This window comes from Marmota monax, unplaced genomic scaffold (assembly GCF_021218885.2).
Source record: "Marmota monax isolate L192 unplaced genomic scaffold, Marmota_monax_Labrador192_F-V1.1 WCK01_AAM20220418_F8-fsc00362, whole genome shotgun sequence".
NCBI lineage: Eukaryota > Metazoa > Chordata > Mammalia > Rodentia > Sciuridae > Marmota > Marmota monax.
Window position 1 is genome coordinate 32,249 of NW_026694757.1, and position 6,491 is coordinate 38,739.

The following is a 6,491-nucleotide window of genomic DNA, read 5'->3' on the forward strand; positions in this document are numbered from 1 at the left end:
CATGACTTGGGGCTGGTATGCTACTGGCAGATAATAGGTAGCGTCCAGGACGCTGGTCAGCAGCCTACAGTGCCCAGGATGGCCAGCCGCAAAGGCTGACCCAGCTCACAGTGTCAACAGCACCGAGCTTAACAGAGCGGCTCTAGGCCTGCTGGGCCGCCTGGCTTTGGGCTTAGAACCCTGTTGTGGGCCTCCCGCTCCGGTTCAGCAGGTCTGGGGGCCGGGGAGGGGGCTTGAATCTTTGACAGACTCCTAGGTCTGCTGCTGCTGCTGCTGTTGGGCCAGGGGTGGCACTTGGGAACACTGTCCGCCCAGTGGGTGCCGGGAGCTGTTTTCCAACAGGAGCGTGTGGGTCACTAGTCATTGCCTATTTTAATTGAGTTCCCAGGCCACAGTGACTGTGGCCATTCTTTTCTATTTAGGATGTGATGCAGGTGGAGATCTGACACGGCCAGGTCTGCCCACAGAGATCAAAGCCAGCTGCCCGGGGCTCCGAAATCCTCCTGTCCCCTCGTTGTGCAGATGGAGGCCTGAGGGGCGGGGGCCTCACCTGGAGCACACAGGCAGAGGACAGCTGGCCTCCGTCCCCCTCTGTCTCTCACTGCTGTGCTCTGCCCAGTGGAGCCTGTGGACAGGAGAGCCGAACCAACCACTGGCCAGGGTCCTGTCCAGCAGGAGTGGGGTGGAGCTCTGAAATCTGGCCCAGGTCTCTTGGGAGCCCAGCCTGGTTTTAAAATGGACTTTGGCAGGGCGCGGTGGTGCATGCCTGTAATCCCAGCAGCTCAGGAGGCTGAGGCAGGAGGATGGTGAGTTCCAAGCCAGCCTCAGCAACATAGTGAGGCGCTAAGCAACTCAGTGAGAACTTGTCTCTAATAAAATACAAAATAGGGGTGGGGATGGGGCTCAGGGGTCGAGTGCCCCTGAGTTCAATCCCTGGTCCCCCCACCCCAAACAAATGGGCTTTGTTCTTTGGAGCAATGTGAAGTTCACAGCAGAAGTGGGTGGATGGGATCGAATTCCCACACACCCTTCCCCACACGTCACAGCCTCCCCTCCGTCAACGTCACCAGAGTGGCACACTCATCACAGTCCAGGAACCTCCACGGCCACCTCATGACACCCAGAAGCCCGCGGTTTCCATCAGGGTCACTCTGGTGTGGCGCATCCCAGGGGTGTGGACGAGAGTTTAATGACATGTGGCCACCATTAGAGCACCATAGAGCAGCTTCCCTGCCCCAAGACCCTGAGCCCTGCCCATCCACCCCCGCCTCCCCTCCAGGTCTGCCTTTTCCAGAATGTCACAAAGCTGGAGCCACACACAGGCGGCCTCTTCAGTCTGGCGACTTTGCATTTGAAGATCCTCTGTGTCTTTTCATGTTTGATAGCTTAGTTCTTTTTAGTGGTGAGTAATATTCCACCATCTGTATGGGCCACAGTTTGTTCATCCATCCACCTACCGAGGGGCACCTGGGTTGCCTCCAATCTTTGGCAGAGGCAGTGAATAAAGCTGCTATAAACAGCCTGTGCAGATTTCCCTGTGGACAGAAATTTGGATAAATATGAAGGAGCAGGATTTCTGGATCACACAGTTAATGTGGGTTTAGTTTTGCAAGAAACCTCCGGTGCCAAGCTGTCTTCTGGAGCGGCTGCCTCGTGTGCGACTTCACCAGCCTGGAGGAGAGTCCCTGCCGCTCCACACTTGTCACATGTGGTGATCTGGGCCACTCTGGTGGCTGTGAGGTGGCGTCTCCTCGTGGTTTGTGTTTCCCTGGTAGTGGGGTGAGCAGCGTGGGTTCCTGTCTGTGTATCTCCTTCTATGGGGTGTCCAGGTGCTTGACCTGCTCTTAGTAAAAGGCAAAATAATCACACAACCTCGGGAGAAACCAGAGTATCGCCCACTTTTTGGGGGGGAGCCCAGGGCCTCACACATGCTGGGCTCTGTCACCGAGCTACAGCCCCAGCCTTTTCTTAAAGACAGGTTGTCACCCAGGGGCTCAGGCTGGCCTCAGGTTCCTAGGTAACGGGGACCAGGGTGTGTGCCGCCGCCCCTGGTAGCAGGCTCCTTTCGTCGTCTTAAGCTGTGACGGGGTGAGGCGGGGTGGTGGAGCCGCAGGGACGGACAGTAGTGGGAGAACAAGAACTTGGACACCAGAAGGACTCGAGCCCAGAGGAAGGACCAGCTGCCCCTGAAGAGGAGGAGGACCTCAGGCTGGCGCTGGCCTGGCACCTGCCTGCGCTGTCCCCTCCCCCGTCCAGTGAGGCGGCAGGCCCTGCGCGTGGGATGGTGTCCCCCAATGTGCAGGGAGGCCCTGGCGCCTGTGCCTGCGAGGGCCACCGGATCTGCAGCAGGGTGTTTGCAGGTGTCACCAGTTTCACTGAAGCCGTACTGGCGTGGAAGATGGGCCTCAACCCAACGACCGGGTCCTAAGAAGGACAGAGACACAGAGACAGGCGGGAAGAGCTCGTGTGACACCGAGGCACAGGTGGGCGGGATCCAGCAGCAAACCAGGACACCAAGGACCCACCGCGGCCGGGGGGGCAGGGGGAGCTCTCTGGAGCCATCCGGGGGACGTGGCCCACGGGCCCTGGCCGCTGGCTTCTGGCCTCCGTGACTATGAGAGTCCTCTCTGGTCGGAAGCCAGGGCCTGAGGTCATCTGTTGCCACAGCCACGGGCAGCGGATCAGAGGGTCCGGCTTCCCCTGCACTTGAAGCCATCACAGGAGGGAGGAACGGCCAGCCCCGAGGCCAGGCTGGGGCCGAGCATCCTGGACAGGAGTCCAGCGGCCTCCGGCCTGGACGTTGGCCCCAGTGAGCAGCCCGGTTTATCTTTCCTCAAAGAAGCCAATAAAAGCCGCGGGGGGAAAAGAGAGCTGGCCCTGAGACGCGGCTGCCTGTGACCCCCGTCCCCACGCCAGATAAAGCCCGCCCCTCCCAGGCAGCCTCAGCTGGCTTCCTCCGCGACGGCTAAAAATAGTCCAGGCCCGGCTTCTGCGTGGATTTGAATACTGGGCCCAGGGGACCTGCGGCCCCGGGGACAGTGTGGCTGGCCGCCCCGACATCGGGTGTGGAGCACGCACTCTTCTCCCGCTTGGCCGTCAGCGGCAGGGGCCCCTTCCTCCGAGGCCCTTGTGGGGGGCAGGTGGGGCGGGGTGGGATGTGGCTCTGCTGTGCCCGGAGAGGTTCAGGTTGGGGTCCAGGCCGTAGGAGGCTCCTGGGACCACACGGATGCCCTGGGTGCTGACCCCTCTGCCCTGGACCCCTCGCTCCCTCAGAACCCCTCCCTGTCCCCGGCCCAGCCCTGGGGTCCTAGAAGGTAGGTGGAGGGAGGCTGGAGGCTGTGGACGCCCCAGCTGCTCAGGTGCCCTCCCCTTCCCATCTGTCCCCTCGACCCTCATCATTCCTTCAGCAAACCTGCCCCCGCAGTGGGGGCCAGGCGTGGGCCTGGGGGCCTCTGGTGACTGTCCTGGGGCCAGAGTCCAGGCCTGAGACCCACGGCCCTCTGACTCAGGACGCTCGGCTCTCCGGTCCTGGGAGGCTCTGGCGATGGCTGTTGCAGGACCTGCTTGGCCGGGTGACGGGTGGCCAGGCAGCAGCCGGAGCCTTTCCCTGGGTTTGCCTGGGACCGTGGCGTTTGCGGAGGAGACAGGGCGTGGGTCAGTGGGCAGCGTGGGTCTGTAGGCTGCATGCAGAAGGTCCACCTCGGTGTGGGCGCCACCCAATCTGCAGGGTGGCCTGGTGGCCGGGACGGCTCCTCCGCTCCTGCCCTTGGACCTCAGAACCCCGGGCTCTCGGCTCCGGACTCCAGGCCCCCAGCGGCCCCCAGGTCCTCAGGCCCAGGACCTGGACAGAGTCCCGCCGTGGGCTCGCCTGGTTCCGAGGCCTTCAGCATGGATTGAGCCTCGCGGCCGGCAGCCCAGGGTCTCCAGCCTGCAGACGTCCCGTGGGACTTGTGAGCCCGTGATGGCAGGAGCAGGTCCCCTAACAACCGCCTCTGGTCTACTGTCCAGCCGCGCTCTCTGTCCCCCCAATGGCTCTGTCTCTGGAAGCCCTGACCACCACACTGCCTGACCAGTGGCGGCCAGTGTCCAGCCTCTGCCTCCGAGGCAGCCCCCACCCCCCGTCTGTGCTGGGCACTGGGTGTCCTGTTCTGTCCTTCCACGGAGGCCACGTCCCGCAGGGGCCTGGCTTCAGGCCGGGGTCTCCCTCTGCAGCTCCCCCCGCCCACAGGCTTCCTGTCTCCCTGGAGGGGTCAGAGTCTGAGCCCTGGAGCCCAGGTCTGGCATGGCCCTGTCCCCTCCCGGGTCACTGTCAGCTGCCCATCCCCAGGCTCCCTCTTCTTGGGGACCCGGGCCTCCCCGTCCCTCCTGCCAGCTTGGCTCTGCGGGAGCTGGGGCTGTCGTTGGCCGAGGCTCGTCTTATTTTCGGGAGTTTCGTAGGCGCAGGTTTCCACTCGCCTGGCCTGGAATAGCCGCGTCGTTGGCCTCCCAGGGACGCTGACACCAGAGAGTGGCTTCTCTCCAGGGACACAGCAAAGACCCCAGGCTGGGGAGTGGGACAGTCCGGGGGTCCCCGTGTCTGACTCTCTTCGCCAGCCGCGACCCTGCACAGTGGGCTCTTCTGAGACCCTGTTTTGACGTCTAGTGTAATGAGGACGACGCACCAGGGTCCCATCAACGCTGGCAGGAGCCACCACAGCTGAGCCGCTTAAACTGCACGACTTTATTGTCTTCCAGCTCTGGGGGCCAGGAGTCCCACCTGGGTCTCACGGGGACAGCAGCATGGCGGTGTCCTTTCAGGAGAAGCCAGGACACCATGCGCCTCCCGGCCCTCCCGCCTTCTAGAGGCCAGCGTGCTCCTTGGCCCTCTGTCACAGCCGGCTGGTTGGGGCCTCCCTGTGCTCAGCCACTGCTGTCTCCCTCTTTCTCCTTCAAGGACCCTGTGGTCACCCTGGGCCACGTGGATCATCCAGGATAAGCTCACTATTTTAGGATCAGCTGATTAGTAGACGCAGTTCTCCCTGCAACCTTGACACCCCCCCCCCCCGCCGCCATGTGCCTTAATCAGGGTCCCCGGAGTGAGGCCTGCATAGGTATTGATGTAAGTACGTGTGGGTCTGTGTGACACCTAGGTGCAGCACCGCTGTTTATACAGAGAGAGCTCGCTTGTGTGGCTCTGGAGACAGCAAATCCGACTCCACAGAGTGGCCAGTCAGTCTGAGGGCCATCTGCTGGCAGAATTTCTCTTGCTCAGAAGAGACGGTCCTTTGCGTCTTTGGGCCTGGTTAGAGGAGGCTCCGCATCCTGCAGGGCAATCTGCTTGGCTCAGCCTGCTGGGGTGCTCGTCAATCCCCAGCACACACACAGCACAGCCGTCACGCCAGTGACCCACACATGCACAGATCTGGGGAATTCGGACATGGATGTCTTTGGTGGGGGGAACAGCTCTGTGCTAGTCGGGGCTCCCCAGGGCAACAACCAACAGGATGGACACATGAACGCGGAGAGACTCCTCTCTAGGCTATAGTCCCACCATCTGCAGGGGAGGGCCTGGGGTCCAGGAGGGCCCCTGAGGCAGCCTCAGTCTAACTCCGAAGACCAGGAGAACCAATAGCAAAGTTGCAGCCAAACCAGCGGCTTCCAGACCCAAGAAGAGCCCGTGTTTCAGTTCTAGTCTGCAGGGGGGTAAAGACCCCATGTCCCAGCCCCAGGTGGTCAGGCAGGAGGGCTCCCCTGGACTCACAGGGAAGGTGACCTCTCTGTGCTCGTCAGGCGTTGACTGATTAGGTCAGGCTCACCCACAGGGAAGGCCGTCTGCTTTACTCAATCTGCGGATTCAAATGTTGATTTGAGCCAGAAACACCCAGGATAATGTTTGGCCAAATAGCCACACACCCCATGGTCCAGTGAAACTGACATAAAATGACTCATTGAGTCTCCTTTTAGGGACATATTAAACCCCATCCCACATACTGGGGTGCTGGGGCTGGTTCCCGGGGACTTACAGAGACAGTTGGTAGGTGTTTAGGAATCTCATAACCCAGTGTCTGCAGACGGGTCAGTGGGCAAAGGGACACCTGGGAATCGGCAGGTCTTCTTAGTCCTTGTTCACATTCTGCTCTCTTCAGATGCTGTGAGTAAAGACCCGCACGGTCCCTTCCACAGCCATCCAGGGGCACAATGCGCCTGTCAGTCCTTGTCCGGAGGGTAGTTAACCAATGTGAGACAGGCAGGTGAGTTCACCTTTGGAAATGCAGCCTGGGTAAGCAGGGATGTGGGGAGGGGCAACGGGCTGGTCATCACAGTCGACTGAGGGTGTTGGGAATGGTCCAAAGGCACAGAAGTCAGGGATGGAGAAATGGAGGCCCCCGGAGCCCAGTCAATGGAGTATTATAGAAACGTCAAAAATGAAATGGTGGCTGGGCGTAGCTCAGTGGTTGATTCCAGCACAGTCAAATAAAAAAGAAGAAAAGGAAAACACAAAATCAAACAAA